The sequence below is a fragment of the Mixophyes fleayi genome, chromosome 3 (genome assembly GCF_038048845.1).
Source record: "Mixophyes fleayi isolate aMixFle1 chromosome 3, aMixFle1.hap1, whole genome shotgun sequence".
Lineage (NCBI taxonomy): Eukaryota > Metazoa > Chordata > Amphibia > Anura > Limnodynastidae > Mixophyes > Mixophyes fleayi.
Window position 1 is genome coordinate 331,155,491 of NC_134404.1, and position 25,561 is coordinate 331,181,051.

Sequence of the window (25,561 nt, forward strand, 5' to 3'; positions counted from 1 at the left end):
AATGACATCACTGAGGCAGCCTATCTATTCACTAGAGACTAGTGACATTAACAAGGCAGCCTATCCATTCACTAGGGACCAGTGACATTAATGCAACAGTCTATCAGTTCAGTAGGTACCAGTGACATCACTGAGGGAGTCTATAAATGTATTAGGAACAATTGCAACATTGAGGCAGCCTTTAAAAGACCAGCGACATCGCTGAAACATGAGACCTAGAGAAGTTTCCACTCTCCAGCACTCTCGGTCACCCTGTCAGAGATACTCAGCCACGTCCAATCATCTTCTCAATATAATCAGCAAAACATACTTGATTTAGAAGTAATGTCTTACCTTGGGTTACTGTGGATATTTTGTCATGTGAAATCTGTAAAAACAGAAAAATAGTTTGTGTTTTACTAGTAGTTCACATCAAGTAATGGAAAGATTTGTTTAATGCATTATTATTATTATTATTATTATTATTATAGCCTCACTGTCCACAGTCCACAGTGGGGAAAACAGGACCTGCACAGAACAGGGACATACAAGGTAGACTAAATAAATGCAGACATGAAGGAAGACAAAGGGTAGGGAGGAGAGCTTACATGCTAATTGGAGGAGAGCCCAGCTGAGACGAGGAGCCAGTGTGGCTCAGAGTGTAGATTGGGACAATTGTAAGGGTGTGTTAGTGTGAGTGGTATTACGCTCTAATAAAAAGATTTTTATAAACCCATAAATTTGAATGCTGTGGGAGAGTCTGATTGGGCACGGCAGGGATATGCTGGTGCTTGTAGTACTACAAGTGCCAGCATGCCCAAACACTTAATAGCAGCCTGTGCATGCTGGAACCTGTAGTGCACCAGGGACTAGATGGATTTATACATTTAATTTATCATTATAACCCCACACCCACCACCCCAGGGGTGTGGGAAGAGTCCTAGTGCTATCAGCACTGGGCTGGTTAAACCTGGGGGTCCGCATTTTTTGTTGCGGACCAGATGTCTCGAGGGAATCCATGATTGGCCTGGTTTGGCATTATGTCAGTGGGACTCCAAGCTGCGGGTTTCCCTGCTATAGCCTAGCCTAGTGTTGGTAATGGTAAAATCAGGAGGACCTCATGCTTTTTGTCTCCTGATTGTGCTGGTACCACTACCAGGATTGGTCAAACTGTTTGGGGTGGGGGGCGTTTTTTTGTTGTTTTTTTACATTTATGCCGTCTTTTCTTTTCTTTTTTTTCATGTGTTGCCGTTTTAAATCTAGTGATTTAGGTCGACATTTTGAATATAGACTTCAGAAGCCTGCCCACATTTTACATGTCGACATTTTAACTGTGTCAACAATATGAACATGTAGACATTATGACTGTCGACATTTCATATCCAACCCTTTGAAAAGTCCATAAATTCTACCCAATTAGTACTAATTTATAAAACAAAATAGGCCTTCTTTAAAGATCAATTGACAATATCCTTAGTTATATGTAGTTACTGGTATCTAACTAGTGACCTGCAGGCCTCAGTAGCTGGTAAATTTCTCGCTCTACGCCAGCTATGGCACCAGACTATTAATAGAACCAGGAGACATTGGACACTGCACGCCATCTGCCATAATACAAAGCGTGATGTCTTCCATACACTCACTATTGCTAGTACTGGTAGGCGATGTAAATCACGATGATGGAGGTGTTAGCGGGGTACCTCACTGATTATTAATGTGAGGCAAATGGATGTTTTATGTATGTTTGGAGCAGTGGAGGCTGTGAGAGATAATGGATCTTGTTAGGGAATATGGGGTAATTTGAAGAGAAGATTGGGATGGAAAGTGGTGCAGATATAGTCCTGGCGATTGGACAACGGGGTCCATGAAGTAAGCTGAGAGTGTGGAGACTTGGGGAAATAGATGAAGGTTGGAAGAGTTGTAAGAAAATAAAAAGCTGGAAGGGGGTGAACAAGTGGAGAAAGGGGAGGATGATATTGTATACCTCCCAACATTCAGGATCCCGAAACTGGAACAACATAAGCCCCGCACCCCGTTGTGGCCAAATTCCGCCAACACATGGACATATTTTTGTTTTCAGAACTCCACCCACTATCCTGTTAAGCCCCATCCCATTTGTGACCCGTGATTCGGCATATCCCGTCAAAATCTCAAAATCGGAACAGATAGGAGGTAGGATATCGGAGTGGTGGCAATGGGGCTATTGTTTGAGACAGTGGTGTTCCAGAGATATCAAATAAGGCAGCAGGCACTAAATGTAAATATGTGGCCCTTTGGAAGAGTCAGGGACCACATGTGATAGCTTGCAAGTTGCCACCATAACCTTAAATGGAAATAGGCGAAAATGTTCTGCAAACAACGTGTGATCCAATATTTCCCTGTTGCAATCTGTAAACATTGAAAGACCAATATCTATATTTTCTAAAATGTTACCACAATAATCAAAAAAAAAGTTGACATTTGACGATAATCATATTAACCAATAACTTCCTATTTAAAGAGAACTGTACAGTTAATCTGTAGTAGGTCCCCTGTAATACATCATCCACAGTGCTATAAATGGTACATTTGTAAGATCGTATAGACTTATTTCCCTATAGATTATAAGCGTACAAGCTCTCTTACCGCTTTATTAATACTCAGCCTGTGTTTGTTGCCAATTGCAAAGCACTGCATGTATGTTGGCCCTATATAAATGAGTGCCAGATATCTAAATATAACATAACTAGATACAATCTTTAAATTCTGCCTTTGCACCCCCCCCCCCCCATTCCATGGAATTCCATTCTGCATTATAATTGTAGATATGTATTTTGTGGAATGAACTGAGTTTTGCAGTGTGATGCAGTCCGTGCAGTACTGGGAACACCAGGCCAAGTTCAGCAGAGATAACAGGCTAAATTTGACGTCCCAATGGGGTACGAGTTTATGAAAATTCGGCTCTTCTCTAGATATAATGATAAATCTCTTTAGAGCATTCTAAGGCAATGTTCCACTTTCCAGCTGTAGCAGAACTACAAGTCCCAGGATGCCACGCCAGTCACAGCAGTCATTAGCAACTAATCAGATTAGTGGTAAGTAACCTCAGGCTCTCCAGTTATAAAGGACTACAAGTCCCATCACGCCCTGACAGAATTGTGAAAGACTTAAACTGACGTTATTGTCCTTCTGCCTTTTCCTTGAACTGACAGTGTAGCAATTTAAGAAGGTTGATCTTGATTGACTTCTATCATTCATTCATTTGACTAACTATATATAGTCCCAATGTAAAACGATTCCGTGCTTTCCAATCTGCCTTGAGCAGTAGTTTCTGAATTACCAAGGTATTACCTGTACGACTTTCCTGATGTAATTGAAGCAATAAGTTATCCTTTTCGCTGGCAAAAAAGTAACTAAAACAAATATATATATAAAAACAAATTGCAATAAACGTACATAGATCTCACATTTACATGCAGTGAGCTCACCTTGAGAGTCATGATTAACCGGCACAAGAATAAAATTGCTCTTAGGATACATACAAACATTTCAAATCAAACTATAATGAAATTCACATTGTAATTATTCAACAAACTGAGCATGGTGGCTCAGTGGTTAGCACTTCTGCCTCACAGCGCTGGGGTCATGAGTTCAATTCCCGACCATGGCCTTATCTGTGTGGAGTTTGTATGTTCTCCATGTGTTAGCGTGGGTTTCCTCCGGGTGCTCCGGTTTCCTCCCACACTCCAAAAAACAAACATACTGGTAGGTTAATTGGCTGCTATCAAAATTGACCCTAGTCTCTTTCTCTGTAGTGTGTGTGTGTGTGTGTATATTAGGGAATTTAGACTGTATGCTCCAATGGGGCAGGGACTGATGTGAGTGAGTTCTCTGTACAGCGCTGCGGAATCAGTGGCGCTATATAAATAAATGGTGATGGTGATAATGATAAGTAAGTGTTTTACACTAACATGTACATAACACTTATCTCACTTCTGATACACATATTTTGACATCCCGATTCGCGGCTCTCAAAAGGAGCGGGATTTAACCAAAAGTGGGAGGGGTTTTAACATAATTAGCCCATGTGTGTGGGTGGGGTTTGGGTGGGGCTTATTTTATCCTAATTTTGTGATTCTAAATGTTGGGATAAATGATAAAAAAACTAAAACATTTGCTCAAGTCTACATGTAAAATAAGCTACTTCTTAGCCATTAAATTGTATCATCTATATACAACTTGTATTGTTTTTAAACTTGATTACATACTTACTTTCCAACACTGAGAATCACGAAATTGGGACAAATAAGCCCTGCCCACAAATGAGCAAATTAGTGTAAAACTACACATTTTGTTAAGCCCCTAGAATCAGGATGTTCTGCCAAAATCGGGACAGCTGGGAGGTATGCTTGAAGATAACAGTCATCACACAGACAACCATTAACAATAAACAGTATGAATGCACATTATATCATCATCATCATCTGTTTATTTATATAGCGCCACTAATTCCGCAGCGCTGTACAGAGAACTCATTCACTTCAATCCCTGCCCCATTGGAGCTTACAATCTAAATTCCCTAACATATACACACACACAGACCAAGAGAGACTAAGGGCAATTTAATAGCAACCATTTAGTATTTTTTTGGAGTGTGGGAGGAAACCGGAGCACCCAGAGGAAACCCACTCAATCACGGGGAGAACATACAAACTCCACACAGATAAGGCCATGGTCGGGAATCGAACTCATGACCCAAGTGCTGTGAGACAGAAGTGTTAACCACTAAGCCACTGGGATGCCCACAGATGTGTATAACTGATTGATTGATTGATGTATGTAACTGACTGATGTGTGTAACTGACTGATACAGTATATGTAATGATATATATATCTAATATATGCATTCATATATTACAGTATACACTTTGTGTGAACCATTGCATCCTAGGAGCAACTGGTATTAGTTGGTATGGAGCCAGGGGAATTTATATTTTCCCATGGGACTATGTGGCTTGGTGATATTATACTATGGTAACAAGAGGCTATAGGCTATAAGTGTATGGTGTGCACTAGGACTATATGTGGTGGGCCTGGGGATGAATGTGCTGGACATCTGGGCTGTATATAATGGGCCTGGAGCTATAAAACATGCTGGACAATTTGGTGTTATGTGAGTCTAATGTTTTTATCATACTCTGCAAGTCAAGTTCATCATCATCAGCTTTCTTTTTTATAGCACCACTAGTTCCGCAGCGCTGTACAGAGAACTCACTCACATCAGTCCCTGCCCCATTGGAACTTACAGTCTAAATCCCCTAATATACACACACAGACACGCACTAAGGTCAATTTAATAGCAGCCAATTAACCTACTTGTATGTATTTGGAGTATGGGAAGAAACCGGAGCACCCGGAGGAAACCCACGCAAACACGGTGGGAACATACAAACTACACACATAAAAGGCCATGGTTGGGAATCGAACTCATGACTCTAGTGCTGTGAGGCAGAAGTGCTAACCACTGAGCCACCAAACAGCCCACCATATATCTTTCACCATGACATGTGCAGCACTACGGACAGTGCAAAAAGTATATAATTTTCACAGTGCAATACGTCATACTTGCCTATGTTCTCATCATCTCCCGCCTTGATTATTGCAACCTCCTCCTTACCAGCCTCCCCCACTCCCATCTCGTTCCCCTCCGCTCTATACTCAATGCGGCTGCAAGACTCATCTTCCTTTCTCGCCGCTCCTCGTCTGCCTCGCCCTACACTGGCTCCCCATTCTTTACAGAATCCTTTTCAAACTCCTGACCACCACTTACAAGGCTCTCTCCCAGTCTACTGCCCCCTATATCTCTAATCTCCTCTCCATTCACACTCCTGCCTGCTCCCTGCGCTCAGCCAATGACCGTCGCCTCTCCTCCACTCTGATCACCTATTCCCACTCGAGAATCCAAGACTTCTCCCGTGCTGCCCCCCTGCACTGGAACGACCTCCCTCGCTCCATCCGTCTTTCTCCCAATCTGTCCTCCTTCAAGCGGGCACTCAAAACTTACCTGTTCCTAAAGGCTTACCAACCTTCCACCTAACCCCCTCATCTCCTCTGCCTGTTCTCCCCTCTCCCCCCTGCCCCCCTGTTCTCTCACCACTTACTTCAACTTGCTCCCTGTGTGCCTGAGTTCTGTCTACCCTCCCTTAGGATGTAAGCTCATATGAGCAGGGCCCTCTTCCCTTTGTTCTCCATACCTGTTCTTCTGCTCCGTCTTTACTGCATTAGTCTGCCTGGAGTCTCTGAAGTTTTGGTATTTTTTTTTGTTTACTATTTGTAATGTTTCACCTTGTTTAGTCTACTGTTTGTGCTGTGTACGGCGCTACGGAACTCTTGTGGCGCCTAACAAATAAAGAATAATAATAATGTACAGCAGACTCCTGAATTTTCTATGAATCTCTCGGACTCCCGGGAGAACAAGTTATCCATCCACATCCTGCCCACTTCCTAATGAAGTGGGCTTGATGTCAGCCTCCATTATGCGATTGGTAGTGATTCTCATAATTTTGGCCCCAAACTGGGGCGCGATTATGCGATCAATGCAATCTGCCGCAAGGGACAATAACAAAATGTGCTTTGCATCGCCATTATCCCCTCATTTTCCACTTGACTTCCCCTCCAGCATCTCCCGGACGGTTAGAGGAGTAAAGTTGTCACATATGCAATAAGTACAGTATATAATATTTCTCCAATCCATTAATAACAAGCTACAATTGGCGCAATAAGTATATTGTTCCTGCTCTTGTACAAAATCTGTGTTGTTGCAGTGCTTAAATTTGACCGGAAGGTCACAGTGTAAGAAAACAATTTCAAGGTTGGGGCATCACGGTGGCTCAGTGGTTAGCACTTCTGCCTTACAGCACTTGGGTCATGAGTTCAATTCCCGACCATGGCCTTATCTTTGAGGAGTTTGTATGTTCTCCCCGTGTTTGCATGGGCTTCTTCCAGGTGCTCTGGTTTCCTCCCACACTCCAAAAACATACTGGTAAGTCAATTGGCTGTTAACAAATTGACCCTAGTCTGTCGGTCTGTGTGTGTGTGTGTGTCTGTGTGTGTATGTTAGGGAATTTAGACTGTAAGCTCCAATGGGGCAGGGACTCATGTGAGTGAGTTCTCTGTACAGCGCTGCGGAATTAGTGGCGCTATATAAATAAATGGTAAAAATAATAATAATAGGTTGCAGAGCAGGACTGATAATGCAATTTAATGTTAAGCAAAGTGGTCACCAATAAATGCAGACAACATTCCAGAAGGCATTAGTATAATATCTAAAAACTAAACACTTACAGGCCTCTCAATTAAGTCACACAGCCTAGCTTCCCAAACAACTCGGCAAACACCGAACGATTATGTTGTCCAGCGAGTAATAAGACCAAGTTCTATCACACAACGCTGTCTAGTCCTCGACAAACCCCTAGCCCAAGTCATTTGTGTGTGCTGCCAGCCAGAACTCTCGCCTCTCGCAAAGTTACATTTCCTCTCAGCCCCTCAGCGTCCTGCATCTGTGTCCGACCGTTTTCATTGAATATTTAGAATATATCAATGTCATTAAATTTAAATTTAAACTAGGCTATAATACTTTTTTGGCTCAATACACTGGCCTAGTGAAGCTAAAAATTAAATTTGCAAGGCCGGTGACCGTCCCCCCGCGTAAGCGAAAAGTGTCATTTTTTTTTTTATTGCTGAATACTGTATCACAGCATTAGAAATAAAACGAGAAGTTTACCATAACGGATTTCCCCCCCCCCTCCTATTAATTGCGCCAAGCTAGGATAGAGCCGTTTTAGTTAAGTAATAAAGATACACTCTCCCAATCTGTGCTTAGATCTATATGTCAGTTTGATTCAAGCTTCACCTTTTATTAATATGTTTCAAATGCTACCCATGGGTAGATGTTTTATTCCTCCTATGGCCTTTTCTGCATTTGACAGTTTTTAGTGCTGTCGGGGAGAATTAATCATAATTGCAATCTATCAGGAGCAATAACAAGATTATAATATATAATCTATCCAAGAAATTCAGCCTGCTTGGGGAATTTTCGTAAAGTTAGTGGAGTGCGACCGTCCCGCTTTTTCCTTACCAAATGTACATTGTACTGATGAAGGATTAGGCAAAATTGTACTAATCTATGTCTACTATCATTAAACCTTCATGCAAATGTGACCTTACAAATGGAGGACTGCTTAGGACGTGAGAGCTAAATGAGATCAGAATCTGATGGAATTAACTGTATACTTCACTGTGCGGTTTTACAAAGCTCTACTAGCTACATCCTAATTGATTTCCATCCTGCTCAGGACAGTAGGTAGCAGTACCCGAGAGTGGTGTAGGGAGTCACACCGCAGAGTATGCAGAATGGTGTAGTATACAATAAAGACAAGGGGCCTGATTCATTAAGGTACTTAAATTAAGAAGTTTCTTATTTAAGTTTCCTGGACAAAACCATGTTACAATGCAAGGGGTGCAAATTAGTTTTCTGTTTTGCATATAAGTTAAATACTGACTGTTTTTTCATGTAGCCCACAAATATCAACTTTACATTTCAGTGTACAAATAAGCTATCAAGTATTTGTGTGCTTCATGAAAAAACAGTCAGTATTTAACTTATGTGCCAAACAGAATGCTAATTTGCATTGTAACATGGTTTTGTCCATGAGACAGAAATAAGAAGTTAAAATCCTTAATGAATCAGGCCCAAGGTTCCAAACAACTGCTGAAAGCTAAGAAAGAGCCTGCAATATAGTGTAGTATTTTGGTATAAGATGTAAATGTTGATATAAATAGCTGCTGATGATGATGATAGAACTGTTTCTCATTGTTTTGACAACCAAAGTCGTCAAGTCATGTAAATAATTGTTATGGGCCTGATCCATTAAGGAAAGTACTCATTTATTTTTTTTACTTAAGTTTTCTCCTGGACAAAACCATGTTACAATGCAAGGGGTGCAAATGAGTTTTTTTATTTTACGCATTAGTTAACTACAAGCTTTTTTTTCCTAGATCAACTTTACATTTCAGTGTACAAATAAGCTATCAAGTATTTGTGTGCTACATGAAAAAACAGCCAGTATTTTCCTTATGTGCAAAACAATAAACTAATTTGCACCTCTTGTATTGCAACATGGTATTGTCCAGAAAAGTTAAGTAAGAAAACGTACTCAATTTTTTGCTTAACTTTCCTTAATGAATCAGGCCCTATGACACTACCTTATTTGTTAATTGTTCCCCATAAACGTTTAGGGGTGTGAATTTCCATCGGATCCTCGCTTGATGTGCTCAGTATCTAAAACATTGCTTATCTTTGCTCACAAAAATCAGTAATTTACCCTAAAAACCAGCGGAGTCTCCAACGGGACTTAGCACTGAATCCAACTCCCCCTTAGACTGTAAAATTTATTTGGGTAGGGCGTCTACTTGATGTCTTGTATGTTGTTTATTTCCATCACAATCCCCTCATTAAACAGTGGTACGTAATAATGTTGGCTCTTTATAAATAAGAGATAACAATAGTAATAATTACAAACAGTCGTCATGTGGGATTTCAACCTGAATGTGACTGTTGCCGGAGACTCGGGCTGGCTCGCGGCTACTCAATTGGACCTGAAGGTTGTCAAACGAAGAAAAGTGTTGGGAAGATTCACAAAGTTTGCTTAGTATCAAATAAATGATACAAATAATAGATCAATTTATCAGAGGGTTGAGAAACAACATCCTGCTAGTATGGGTTTACTGTGGAACTCAAAATATTAAAATAAAATGAAAATAGCAAAACATTGTTATTATTATTATGATTTATATAGCGCCAATCATATTACGCAGAACATGTAGTCATTCATACACAGCGTGTGACTCAGGGGGTGTGTCAGACACACTTACCTGATGAAGTGACCCATCAAGTCACGGAGCGCATTGTATGTGTCACTATATTTTATTTAAATCCAATAAATAAGCACTCCGGTTTAATGGTTTGGAATGACTTTGTTCTTCATTTATAGAAGTGGTCGCATTCCACTTGAGGAGAGTGAGTTCCATGATAAGCATATATGGAGGAAGTGAGCTCTCTTTCACCCCGTAGGAAATGTTACTTTATCATTGATTTTATACCAAACTGTGAACATACCACACCTTTAGGTTCCAACATATTCTACTTTTGTTCTTTTGAAAAGGACTTTGGGGTTTATTTACTAAACTGCGGGTTTGAAGAAGAGGAGATGTTGCCTGTAGCAACCAATCAGATTCCAGCTGTCATTTTGTGGAATGTACTAAATAAATGCTAACTAGAATCTGATTGGTTGTATAGGCAACATCTCCAGTTTTTCAAACATGCAGTTTAGTAAATATACAGGATTGTGTCAAACAGCAAAACATAATAACACAGGACAACAGAATGCTGCATATGGTATCACAGAGCAGCATATGATAGCCCAGGACAATGCAGTACTGCATCCGGTATCACAAAGCAGTAAATGATAGTCCAAAACAATGCAGTATTGCATATGGTATCACAGAGCAGTATACGATAGCCCAGGACAATGCAGTACTGCATTTGGTATCACAGAGCAGTATAGTATTGCCCAGGACAATGCAGTACTGCATATGGTATCACAGAGCAGTATATGATAGCAGAGGACAATGCAATACAATAATATATAACTATTATTCTAATTCAATTCCCCGTGATGTGGTGCCGGACATCACGCCCATTTCCAGGTGCCAGAGTACCCAACATCGCTGATTTTCCAGCAACCTCTATGGGGTGCAAGGAAAAATCAGTGAAGTGACATCGCCACGGAGTACCTTCACACCGTTCCAGAGGAGCTCCACGACACATTGGGGGGAATATACTTCCACTCTAAAATTATGTAGAATTCAGGATGAAGAAACATTTCGGAGCCTGTTTGAAATACTGTACATCCATTTTTGGGGAGCTGTGGTAATGATCCTTCCGCAGGTTTACCTACGGAAACCTTGCAATGACTTTCACTTCCTCTAGATAGTCAAGTTTGATCACCTTCTCGATGGTATACTTATCATATAATGCCACCACAATCCAAACAGGAGAACCTGATATTGGCTCAATTACATCTCTGTGATACATTTATCAGGACACATCCAATGCAAATTAATATAATACAACCTAAACATGCAAAATGCCCTTATACTATAATAACTAATATAATACATTCCTTCAGGTGAGGTTCTTACTTTGTGCATTTCAGTCACGGTCCAGAAATTAATAAATATCATGCAAATATCTGCTGAGAAGTATCATTAAACATGGACTGGGAGTGTGCAATGTGCTGCTGCCTTTTAAAGACTGTATCATCATCATCACCATTTATTTATATAGCACCACTGATTTCATAGTGCTGTACAGAGAACTCATTCACATCAGTCCCTGCCCCATTGGAGCTTACAGTCTAAATTCCATAACATACACTAGAGACAATTTTGATGGCAGCCAATTAACCTACCAGTATCTTTTTGGAGTGTGGGAGGAAACCGGAGCACCTGGAGGAAACCCACGCGAACACGTGGAGGACATACAAACTCCACACAGAAAAGGCCATGGTTGGGAATTGAACTCATGACCCCAGCGCTGTAAAGCAGAAGTGCTAACCACTTAGCCACCGTGCTGCCCACATGTGTATGTGATTACTTTGCATATATTTTAACGCTCCCTTCTTGTCTGTACCCCAGAAATAAGCAAAGGGATTGCACTGGTTATACTAAATGCAAAAGTAGCAGTGCCGAATAGATGCTATGACTGGAGATGAAGAACAATGGATGCTTCTATGAACTTTTCAGTCGCCCACTCGATTTTGAGATAGACATACTGAAATTGAGTAAGAAAGTTGGCTACAAAATTGTACTCTACAGTGATTTTTAAACATATTTGACTGTAATGTTCTCAGAACAGCCATTTAAAGATAAAAGTAAAAAGACAACAAGAAATTAATGAAAAGTACATTTTAGACCACTCTTCCTCTTAAAACTTAGGGAAGCCTATATAAGAAGGTTTTAGGAGGTACATGTATTTCCACAATCCTCCTTTCATTATTGTCATCTCAGGATGGTCGTAAGCTGGAGATATTACGTGAAAAAATGTTTTATTTATCTATACAAAGCATTTTTCAAAGTGGAATATATTATTTCTTTCTTTTTTAAACTTTATTTTGTTGTTGTTGAAAGCGGGACTGGAAGTCCAACTCAAGGCTAACAGCTCCACTGCGCATGTTAAAATACCTCCCAACTCGGCAACTCCGTTCAAGATCTGCGTCTCTCTTCCACCCTCATTACATCCTCCCATTCCCGGTTACAGGACTTTTTTCGGCATACACCCAATCTATGGAATTCCCTCCCTCGCACAATAAGACTCTCCTCTGGTCTACAAACTTTCAAGCGTTCTCTGAAAACCCACCTCTTCAGACAAGCTTATAATATTCCTTAACCACCCTCTTAACCTCACTATATTACCCTATTACCACATGTTACACAATTTCACACAAGACAACTACCCCCTGACCAACATTGTTGTGTGACAGGATCATTTAGCCTATGAGTCACTTTTACCTTTGCAGTCTGGCTGGACCGAAATGCAAAATGTAGACATAGCCTTAGCCTCATGTGTCAAACTCCCATTGTCCCATAGATTGTAAGCTTGCGAGCAGGGCCTTCTCACCCCTTTGTCTGTTTTACCCAGCTTGTTTATTAGTTTACTGTGTTTGTCCCCAATTGCAAAGCGCTACGGAATAAGTTGACTATATAAGTAAATGATGATGATGATGATAATGTGTGTACCGACTACACTGGATCATGCATGCCCAGGAGCACTGAAGATTAGCCGGTTTAGCGGTAAGTCCTCTCCTACCACTGCCAGCCAGTATTATCAGAAGCTAAGTATCACTCAGTCACCCTGGCGAAACTGTCTAAGTAAATTGCGATGACACAAGAATTTCTATCTGTACGATAGAAAATCTTAGATATCACCACATAATACTAAATAGAACCCTGATAATAACTACTTTGTAAATATTACATTCCATGTCAGATGAAAGAAACAAAACAAATCTAATAACAATCACTGTTATGAGAATTACTTTTCCTGCTGACAGCAAAGTTTGATTGCTTAATTTGCTGCAAATCAGTGGCCATTAGTTTAAAGCGCCGGGTCATTTTTAGCAAATAATCAGTTTGTCAGACACAGACCAGGCTGGAATGTGCTGTTTACAATAGGTCCTGCGCTAGCTTGATACCCATTAGCATTTTCAATGATGTGAATGATGGGCTGTCTCTGATTACTGGGCTCTTCAGTTGATTCTCTTTTGTTTTGCTAAAGTGTATTCACAATACATTTTTAATTGGCTGTGCAATTGGAACTTTGTCTAATTTGCTCCAGTATGAAAGAATGAAAGGCGAGAGAGAGAGAGAGAAATTTATGCAGAGGATATATTGTATCTGCCAAACACTGAGCCACAGCGACAGACAAAATACAGCTAGAAAAAGGATGGTTAAATCATTCCATATTCTCCTGGGTTAAACGCTATATGTCAATCCTTAGGAAAAGGCACAACTGTTAATTCTGGAAGAGTTAAAAAAATTCAATAAAGATTTGAGATACAAAAGTAGACTGTATAATATCATGTCACAGTTCCTTAGATGTAATTCTAATGCAGAAGTCATAACTACCTAACGGGACATGAATTAGTAGTAATATGTCAGTATGTATGTAGATGAATATGATCTATTATCCCAAATGCTTGGAATGTTCTTCGGATAAGGGATAATCTGGAGGCATAACATTTTTAAAAAATACTTTTCAAAAATTACCCCTATACTGGCTCTTGCTTTGTCCTCCACAGATTGATATTAAGTTGGGCATTCGCCCACTTGATTAGCGCAAAAAAACATACGCATATATCCACTGGAGATGTGGAATGGAGGAGGGAAGGAGTGTGAAATTGCTGGATGAGTCAGTATCAGTGGGCCTGATTCATTAAGGAACTTAGGCAAGATTGTAAGTAATTTTTGTTACTTAAGTGTTCTGGACAAAACAGTGTTGTAATGCAAGGGGTCTAAATTAGTTTAATATTTTGCACATAAGTTAAATACTGGCTGTGTTTTTCATGTAGCACACAAATATCAACTTTATATTTCAGTGTCCAAATAAGCTATCAAGTATTTGTGTGTTACAGTATTTATCTTATGTGCAAAATAATAAACTCAGTTGCACCCCTCGCATTGCAACATGGTTTTGTCCAGAAAACTTAAGTAAGAAAACTTACTCAAATTCCTGCCTAAGTTCCTTAGCCAAACAGGCCCAGTATCTTTTCCAGGTGCCTGAGGGCTGGAACAAAGATCTGTGCTATTGAAGATCATCAGCATCATCTTTGCAATGTGTAAAGAAAAAGAGGAGAATTGAAAAGGCAAAACACAAATATGTACCCCCCCAAAAAATAAAATGTGTTCCCAGCACCAGCACTCTCAGCTCTCTTAGGCTGCCAGTGGCAAATTAGGGGAAGGGGAGGTCTTGTTCAACATGGGGCTAAGTTCCATAGCGGTATTGGACATGCAAAAAACGGGCCCCACTCCCTAGGGCTTTTCCCAACACCCTTTGCCGAGGTTGTTGGGGCGATAAATGTGTTAAAATTACATAAAATAATTTTTATGGTGTAATAGAGGTCCAAGCAAACCCTGTCACAACTAAATTGTTTGGGTTTGTTGGCGCTTGAATAACAAGTGCCCGCATACACATAGCTGCCAGATCTCCCTGGGGCCTGTAGTGCACCTGTAAAAAGATTCTGTATTATAAACACTCCCACATTGTGAGAAAAATGATTTATTTAAAATTAAATCTCCAACACCTGCCCACCCACTCTCGTCCTCCATTTTATTGCTCACGTAAATCCTGGGAGGGATCCTCTTTTGCTTTAAAACTTTACTAACATAAGTTAGTAAAGTTGTACTTGACAATTACTGTCATGTAAGTCACATCTTGATTCTCAGGTCTGGAGCTGGTTGAGAGATGGTAGACGGAGAAATGTTCATGTTGTGGAACTTCTAAATGAAAAGCAGAGGTGGTATTTTTCTCTCCTTTGATAGCTAGATCACTAATTTGTTTTTATGCATTTCTAATTGAGCTTGTTACTCTCGCTACTTATGAAATTTAGTGACATTCGTCAATCAGCAAACTTCTTGTACATAATGGTTCAGAATTATGGATCCTTTTTGGCTCTAGCAGTAGCTTACCAGAGTTTCTTCCTTTAGTAAATTTTTCTTTTGGAACATGTACATAGGCATTGCTTCCTAATATTCTGACATGCTGACATCCAGGTGTCTTTTTGTTCAACTGTTCACAAGAAGATTTCACTGCAGTTTCACTACATAAATGATGTTTCGAGATAAAAGCCTGACAACATTACTTTTCCCCAATATGTTGCTGATATATATGTATACTTCGCCAGCTTTCATAGAGAATACACTTCTTTCTTACTGCTCTAATACTCTGTTCGGGTTCTGTGGTCAGGAACACAATTCCATTATTCTTCAAGATAGCTTGTGCCTTACAAACTGCCTATTCAGTCCCATTAACTGCACATAGAGGGCCTAATTTATTAAGAAAAGTAAGGCAAAAAAAAAGGAGTAAGTTTACTCCTGGACAAAACCATGTTACAATGCAAGGGGTGCAAATTAGTATTCTGTTTTGCACATAAGTTAAATACTGACTGTTTTTTTCATGTAGCAAACAAATACTAGATAGCTTATTTGTACACTGAAATTTAAAGTTGATTTAGGACATGCCCCACTCCAAATATAAATCTGCCATCACATTTTAAATTTACCTCCCCCTCCAATGCAACATGGTTTTGCCCAGGTGCAAAGATACTCATTTTTTTTTTTGCTTTCCTTTTCTTAATGAATCAGGCCCAGTTTCTCTGGCAACAAACTTCTTGCTTACTTAAACAAGCTACTCTCTGGTACTTCATCCTTGTTGTGAAGCAAAATATTATGTATCTTGACTAATCATCAATGAATATACATATCTTCCTGCTCATTGGTCCGCACACATCTGTGTGTATCATGTCCAGAAGATACTCAGTTCTGTACTGCTGTGTCCTAGATATCGGGGCCACATATTGATGCGGTCCGTATGTTGCCGCCTGTTTGCTCTTCCGCTGGTACAATTCATCAGTTATTTCTTTCAGAAACTTTATTAACACCTTAACAAAACTACAGATCACGTACGGTACAGTAATAAGTATGCTCATCATTGTTCTCGGGATTCTAAAATGGCAACAATTGAAAGGTACAAGAATATACCTTGGTATTCAGATATCTGATCACCACATAGGGGACAACCTTAGCTAAACAAAATGCCTAAGATACATAGCAAGACAACTTAAAAAAAAAACGGTGCATTGGAAAAAAGGCGCTGAAACCCATATCAATCAATTATATTCTGTCATTTTCACCCATAGTGTTTAGAATATTAAATTAAACTGATTAAATTGTAATGGACTAAAGTATTTTTTTTTCCTGTGCAACAGTTTTCATAAATGTTCTCAATCATCATAATTTATTTATATAGCGCCACTAATTCCGCAGCGTTGTACAGAGAACTCACTCACATCAGTCCCTGCCCCATTGGAGCTTACAGTCTAAATTCCCTAACATACACACAGACAGAGAGAGACTAAGGCCAATTTAATAGCAGCCAATTAACCTACCAGTATGTTTTTGGAGTGTGGGAGGAAACCGGAGCACCCGGAGGAAACCCACGCAAACACAGGGAGAACATACAAACTCCTCACAGATAAGGCCGTGGTCGGGAATTGAACTCATGACCCCAGTGCTGTAAGGCAGAAGTGCTAACCACTGAGCCAACGTGAAGTTTTATATCTAAAATAACTACATGGTGCCGAAAGTGTAAAGAAGAACTGTAGGCAAACCTTTGTTTCCCAGTAATACATACATATAATATATACAAACACCTATAGTGTTTTTTATTTTTAAATATTGCTCTTAATATTATCTTTTCAGAATCATACAGAAGTTCCCTAAATTCAGGTCGACCAGGAGTGAATTAAAATTTTCACCCAAGTACGCTTGTTGTATATAAGTACTGAAATAAAAATGCATGTCCCATTAGCACCAGGGTGAACAAACATGCACTGGTTACTATTGGGAGCTTACGTGAATGGGAACTTCACTGGGAAGGGCATTGTTTCCCTTCACTTCCATGAGCAGAAAAAAGAGACTTGGGGGGTACGTTTACTAAACCGTGGGTTTGAAAAAGTGGAAATGTTGCCTATAGCAACCAATAAGATTCTAGGGCCTGATTCATTAAGGATCTTAAATGAAGAGGTATCTTATTTCAGTCTCCTGTACAAAACCATGTTACAATGTAAGGAGTGCAAACTAGTTTTCTGTTTTGCACATAAGTTAAATACTGACTGTTTTTTCATGTAGCACACAAATATCAACTTTAAATTTCAGTGTACAAATAAGCTATAATGTATTTGTGTGCTACATGAAAAAACAGTCAGTATTTAACTTATGTGCAAAACAGAAAACTAGTTTGCACCCCTTGCATTGTAACATGGTTTTGTCCAGGAGACTGAAATAAGATACCTCTTCATTTAAGATCCTTAATGAATCAGGCCTAGTTATCATGTATTTAGTACGTTCTATAAAACAGCTAGAGTCTGATTGGTTGCTATAGGCAACATTTCCACTTTTCCAAACCAACAGATTAGTAAATATACCCCTGGGAGACCCTAGTGGTTCTGATGAACAGAGTGCAGAAGGTAGGCTAGCATTCCTTTTAGGTGGAGTAATTCCGCAATGAAACACTGAAGTCAACGGAAGGTATTTGGGGGAATGTCATAACACTTGTTTGTACTTCTACCAAAAATATTCTGTTATTGGGTAAACATCTCCTTTAATACTTATCATTTAACTAAAAAAAAAAAGGTCACTGACAGCCATAGGTAATATAGCAAGTTATCCCACACGTGAATATTCAAAAAAGAATAAGGACATATTCAAAGTTAGCAACTTGTTGTGATATAGTCTTCTCTCACACAGTATATTAATGATACACTTATTATTCACTGGCCTGATTTCTCCTCTATCCCCTAAAACCATGATACAGATCCATGTTAAAAATATCCCATCGTAAATTCTCACTTACTTTGCTTCTAGCTTAAACTTGCTTTTACAGTAATACTAAAACATGCCGCTTCTCCTGGCATCTTGCAAAATAAGAACGCTACATAGATTTTCTACATAGCATCAAATAAATAACTCATTTGACGTGAATTTATACTGTTTATTTTTTTTTTTTTTTTGCAAGCAATATAAAAAGTTTCACTCCTTCCAATAAAAAGGAATGCATTCCACATGGCACAAATAAACATTTAATTGGGAAATAAAGACTTGCCTAAAGATTTACGGTTGATTAAATAGGACATGGTCCGTAATTACAGCCTGTCCACTTAAAAAAAAAAATCTGCTATTTTTAGATATTTCCATCAGTTTGCGTCTCTTCAGCAGCACTGCTAGAATAAATAATTTTCATGGGCACTTCACAAATAATAATCGATTAAGTTTAATTAATTGCTGTTTTCATCTTCGGCATAATAGCTGTCACAAGCCTCGGCTTACGCCATCTTCCCTGTGTTGATATCTAAGCTCCAGGGTTATATATATGTTTCTGATAAACACACTGGTTGTATTATGAGCAGTAGATCAGTTAAACAGCTGACTCAAAAAGAAAGGAAGGATATTAGTCCCAAATATGGAATCACTAGTATGGGATCCCTCTTGAGATTTACTAAAACTTCTAAAAGGAAAACTTGAGGTGTTGCCCAAAGCAACCAATCAGATTCTAGATATCATTTATCTAGTACATTCTGGAAAATGATTGCTAGAATCTGATTGGTTGCTACAAGCAACACCTCCACTTTTGCTTTTTTTTTTATAGACATTTAAGTATATTTACTATACTGAAATGCCACACAATTTATTTTTTATTTTTTTAGGTTGTTTTTAGCCTTGTTTATTTGTGAGCTGGAGATTTCAAACTCACGCGATCCAAGTCAGCTGAAAAGATAATTGTCTGGGCTCCTCCAACCCATACCTCCCAACATTTAGAATCCCGAAAGCAGGACAGACTTAACCACGCCCCTGATCTGCCCAAACTCTTCCCACACACTAACATACTGTGGTATAACTCCACCCACTTTTGTTTAGTGCCGTCCCTTTTTAGCCAAAATCTGGACAGTTGCGAGGTATGACAACTGCCTCCCTTTTCCAGTCACCACAATAGAACGTGCAGGCAGTTAAGACTACGGTTGGTATTTAAAGTGCATTTGACTAGCGAAAGATCACATTTTGGTTATCAGTTTTAGAGGTCTATTAATCAAAGGGAGATTAGCCCTAAATCCTGATATGCTTCCCCATAGAAAGGCAATGACTGTTAACTACTTAGTTCCCAACATTTATATTCACAAAATTTGGACAAAATAAGCCCCATCCCCGTTCCGCCCAAACTTAAAGTAAAACTAAACCATTTTTGGTTAAGCCTCACCCCTTTTGCAGCCCATCAATCGCGATGTAGCACCAAAATTGGGACAATTGGGAAGTGTGCTATTTTGATGTCAATCCTTGCCTGCATTCGGCAAATTTAATATTTTGCCAAAATTTCCAGGTCAGAAGTTCCCACCTATGACCGTAAGGAAACAAAAAAATGGATAAAAATGCTACAATGATCTAACTAAATAATTCCAGGATTATGATTTAAAATAGATGTCAGTGGTCTCCTCCTCTCTTGGGGTGGTCCACAAGCAACGCTGGAGAGGTACAGGCAAGATGGGATCATACTCACCGGCTCATGATTGGAAAGCCCCAATGTAATGGGAATTCATTCTACTGAATGGAAATCGATGGGCATTTTATACTGACATAAGTCATCTCTGAAAGCTCAGCACTTTCTGCTATTACTATGTCTCTTATACTGCTCTATTAGCACGAAAATACATATATATTAGTGTGTGCCGTATAGGTCTGTACTTTTTATGCATTTTTTTTTTTTAGTATTTTGTTTAGAAATAGGTAATTCACTATCAGCAACATATGTGTAAATGTAACACGTTTAGTTTTGCGTAAATGCGCATATTGCATTTTCAGGATTATAGTCCCAGATGGAATATGCGTGAAGGCGAAAGTAAAAACATCACTTAGAAATCGGGTTTACCGTTGCTTTTCCACCACCCAATTCATTAGTTGTGTTTTCTAAAATACTGTTTGGGTCTCATTCATTTCTTAAATAAGTCAAGAGTGTGAGGGTACAGGGGAATTGCCTTCATACGTGTCACTTTTGTACTTCATTTAACTTTTGGTTACACTGATACAAGTTAATAAAGTTTTTCCATATCAATTTCCCCATATAAGGTGTAACTGACCGGTTCAAATGCATCTCATTGAAAGTACAGACCAAAGCTAGGTTACTGGCAGAAAAATCAAGTAAAAATCAAGTCGCTTTGTGGAGGAAGAAAGAAGCTCTATGGGCCCACATTTATCCGAGAACTTCCCTTAAAATTCTCGGTTACAGGACTTTTTTCGGGCTGCACCCCCCCCCCCCCCCCCACTTTGTGGAATTCCCTCCCTCGCACAGTAAGACTTTCCTCTAGTCTCCAAACCTTCAAGCGTTCTCTGAAAACCCACCTCTTCAGACGAGCTTATAATATTCCTCAACCACCATCTTAATCTCCCTAGGTTACCCTATTACCACCCTCTACACAGCTAACACAAGACAACAACCCTCTGACCAACATTGGTACACACACAGCCCACTCAGTACTTTTACCTCTGCATTCTAGCTCGTCCATTGTGCAATATGATGTAGCACATGTCCTTGTGTTTCAAACTCCCATTGTCCCATAGATTGTAAGCTTGCGAGCAGGGTTCTCTTCCCTCTCTGTCTGTATGTATTACCCAGTATTCTCTTATTAATGTTTGCTTCCAATTGTAAAGCGCTACGGAATTTGCTGGCGCTGTATAAATAAATGTTGATGATGATGAAGTACTAAGGCTTGAAGATCAATTAAATATCTGGTCCCATAGCACCTGGCTTAAGCTGGGTACACACCTATCCAATTATCGTGTAGATCACACGATTCATGACGGTTTGGTCAGATATTACAAGAGTTTGCATGCTCCTACCATCATGTTCTATCATACCGAAACACATGGCATCTGTTGATAATGGTTTTCTAAACTTCCTAAAAATTACGATCAACGATGGAACGATGACAGACAAAAGGGGAGGTGTGTACGCACTCACAACCGTTTGTCCAATACATCTGCCGATCTTTTCAGCAGATGGTTAAGAGAGATGAGGTAAATCATGTAGGTGTGTGAATCTGCATGCTCATCGGGGATTACAGTCATTGGTGAAATCTTTAGAGACATTGCATCTGAAGTATGACTGCATCGGTGTGTACCCAGCTTTAAGTCACATAAAGCTAGGTATGCCAGCTTCTCCCACCAGAAGGTCTAACGTACAAAATATAGACCCCTTATGTCAAAAAAACTGCAATGTATATAACTCTTGTTGCATTCTAAAATCTTAAACACATAACTAAGATTTTAGACCACAATGGAGTGAAGGGATAATTATTTACTCTAATCATGAAACCGCATAAATAGAGGACAGGTCTGTAAATGCCCTAAAGTGTGGTTCTAACGTTTTATATATGTGGTTAAAAAGTCAGTTGTTTCCTGAAATATGGAACGAACATTTGCAGAAATATGTCAGGATGCAGTGATCGATTTATAATTTCATCTTCATAAAGACATGCTGCGAGAGAAGCAGGTTCTTACAAATCATCATCTATATATGTAATAGGTTAGCAATGGAGGAGACTAGCAAAACTTTACAGTTCTATGCTCACATTTATAAAGATCTGAGGGATGTATATTGCAGACCAGATCTGCTGCATAAATAAGGACCTGATTGAAAGAAATGAACAGAACATAATGCAACGCCGGCTAACACGAACACGGTCTCTGAAAGAAACTATCGCAGACACTTAGATAATAAAACATTAAACAACAAAGTCATCAGGTGATTGCGAGCAAGTAGAGGCTTGGCAGAATCTTTTTTTATGGCGTAGTTCAGTATAGGAGAAAAATAAACGTACAAATCACAGAATCCATTAAGGGCATGTCCACAAAACCCACATATGATTTACTCGGGTTCAGAAGAGCCAAACAACCTAACTTTTTATGTGAGATTTAATGCCAGGCTTGTTTTTCTCCTTTGCTGATGGGTTTCTAAACAAACAAGCTTTAGAAAAAGCCGACTCCAGGGCTCATTTAACCATTTCCAGGGTTATCAAAACACAACGATTTCCATTCTTCATTAAAGTGATAGGAATGGTGTTCACAAAGTATACTCTGCTCGTATACATGAAAACTTGTAGATTTGCCTATAACTGGTTTATTTGGGTACAGATGACACATAAGGGGCAGCAAAATTGGCACTTTGCACATCGTCATCATCATTATCATTTATTTATATAGGGCCAACATATTCCGTAGCGCTTTACAATTGGGGACAAACATAGTAAACTAATAAACAAACTGGGTAAAACAGACAAAGAGGTGAGAAGGCCCTGCTCGCAAGCTTACAATCTATGGGACAATGGGAGTTTGACACATGAGGCTAAGGCTAAGTCTACATTTTGCATTTCGACCCAGCCAGGCTGCAAAGGTAAAAGTGACTCATAGGCTAAATGATCCTGTCACACAACAATGTTGGTCAGGGGGTAGTTGTCTTGTGTAACGGGTGGTAATAGGGTAAGGTAGTGAGGATAAGAGGGTGGTTGAGGAATATTATAAGCTTGTCTGAAGAGGTGGGTTTTCAAGGAACGCTTGAAAGTTTGTAGACCAGAGGACAGTCTTATTGTCCGAGGGAGAGAATTCCATAGAGTGGGTGCAGCCCGAAAAAAGTCCTGTAACCAGGAATGGGAGGATGTAATGAGGGTGGATGAGAGACGCAGATCTTGTGCAGAATGGAGTTGCCGAGTTGGGAGATATTTTGAGACAAGAGAGGAGATGTATGTTGGTGCAGCTTTGTTGATGGCCTTGTAGGTTAGTAAAAGTATTATATATTGGATTCAGTAGAAAACAGGAAGCCAGTGTAGAGACATACCGAGTGATTCAACAGTAGAATAACGATTTGCAAGAAAAATCAGTCTTGCCGCAACGTGCAAAATAGATTGTAGGGGTTTGAGTCTGTTTTGGGGAAGACCAGTAAGGAGGGAATTGCAATAGTCAATGCGGGAGATGATAAGTGCATGAATTAATGTTTTTGCAGTGTGAGATACGTGCGAATTCTGGAAATGTTTTTTAGATGAATGTAACATGATTTAGATATAGCACATTTGCTCTGCAGATCAAAATGTATTATCATAATTAATTGATAATGTTATCGGGAGCAACAGGCTGCTCGTCCAACCAAATTCACGTATATTTGGTTGGATGATCTGGTAATTTTTGACCAAATTTTCTAACCATTGTCACCTCCTAATAGATCGATATCCAGTCCATTTGGGTCAAAAATTATGTGGTGATAAACCACGTCCATACCTCCCATTTGTCCCGATTTCATCAGGACAGTCCCAATTTTAGTTGTTTCCTTGTTTCTGCTGTGGCGCAACCTGGGATGGAAATAAAAAAGGGGGGGAAAGGGGGGGTACGAGACAGTATACACGGTACAGCCGCTCTCTTTGATGTTGCTGATGTGGGAAATGCTTATAGCTTATTTTGCAGTTTTGGTCTATAGCTCTTTTGCTCTGTTTATAGCTCTAGTGCAGTGTATATTGTGGTAGTGGTGATTCTGCTATAAGTATATAGCACTGGGGGTTAAGACGGGCAGGGGGGTTAATTTGCCTTCTTTATAGCTCAGTGTTTATAGCTCGAAGTTTTGGCTGCTTATGCTCCGAGGCTTGTTGTTTATAGCTCAAAATGTTAAGCTCTTAGCTTGCAGTGGAGGGTGTCTTATGGTATAGGTGTGTGTTGTGTGTGTAGTGTGTTAAGTGTCTATAGTAGGTGCTTAGCTGAAAGTGATAAGTGCAGGCAATGAGGTGTGATAAGATATGGATGCTATGTGTTAATAGATGATTTGTAATACAATGGGATCAGTGCTATGTATGTGTCCGTTGTGGTGTGTATGTAATAGTATTATGCTATTTTGCTCTTAGAAGAGCAGTTGTAGGTTATATTATCCTTATGGTAGATGGTCTGGGCAAGAATACCGATGGTGGGCGGGTGGATGCTGGGTAGAACTTGTTGATTGTATCGCTGGACGAGTGGTCAGAGTGGCTGCGGCCGAGCGGCTTCCTCCCGTTGCACTTGGACTTCGTCAGGGATGTGGCTGGTCTGTTGGTAAGTCGATCTTCTTATCTTTGTCTTCCAGTATTGTGTCCAATGGGATTGCGGGATGGGAGGGGGAAGGGGAGTGGGGCGGGAATGGGGACGGATTCCTTGGTTTTTATGCTAATTAGCTTGGTGAGCTATTGTGGGTCATTCTGAAATGTTCTGATACACTATGGTTCTGTATTCCTTTTCTTATGTTCCTTATATGTTCTGGAATTCTTGTTTTCAGGTTTGTGATGGTTCTTCCTATGTATTGTAGTCCACAGGGGCATTCAAGTAGGTAGATAACTCCCGTGGAGTCGCAGGTCATTTTGTCTTCTACTTTGTGTTTGCTTCCGTTTGAGTGTGAGATGAAGTTGGTGGATGGTTTGGTGGAGCTGTGTTTAGTAGTTTTGCATGCCGTACATCGGTTGCTGTGGTAGAATCCCTTCTTCCCTTCTTTTATCCAGGTTTCTTTATTTTTCTTTTCTTTTCCGTTTGTTGGGATGAAGCTGGTCGTTAGCATTTTTTTCAGGTTTCTTGCTTTCCTGTATATTACCCGTGGTTTCTCTGGTAGGTATTCTCTAATTTGTTCGTCTTCTAATAGGATGTGCCAGTGTTTCTTTAGGAAGAAAGGATTCTACCACTGCAACTGTGTCGGCACAGCATGTAAACACGACAAAATCTGTCAAATCTGGCCAGTCATGGGTGTGTGGGAAAATTGCTGAATAATCCAGATATTCAGTGATATAAAAGCCCAGGATGTACTATGCTGGGTCAGCATTAGTGACTATAGCAAAAGACATCAAGTTAGACCTGACAGGTGTGGACGGTTCTTGCAGAGACACAGTGGGCCTCTATCTCATGGGGCATCACGGTGTCTCAGTGGTTAGCACTTCTGCTGCTCAGCACTGGGGTCATGAGTTCAATTCTCGACCATGGCCTTATCTGTGTGGAGTTTGTATGTTCACCCTGTGTTTGCGTGGGTTTCCTCCGGGTGCTCCGGTTTCCTCCCATACTCCAAAAACATACTGGTAGGTTAATTGGCTGCCAACAATTGATCCTAGTCTGTCTGTGTGTGTGTGTATGTCAGGGAATTTAGACTGTAAGCTCCAATGGGGCA

General features: G+C 39.9%; 1 protein-coding gene across 4 annotated transcripts in view; it reads right to left on the reverse strand.

Moving 5' to 3' along the window:
• Window positions 1-25,561, reverse strand: part of ESRRG (estrogen related receptor gamma) — a 633,225-nt gene that overhangs the window by 543,900 nt on the left and 63,764 nt on the right. For all 4 annotated transcript variants that reach the window (XM_075204251.1, XM_075204255.1, XM_075204249.1 and 1 more), the window contains exon 2: window positions 334-367. The gene's annotated coding sequence lies outside the window, so the exon portion shown is untranslated. The remainder of the gene's footprint in view (window positions 1-333; window positions 368-25,561) is intronic.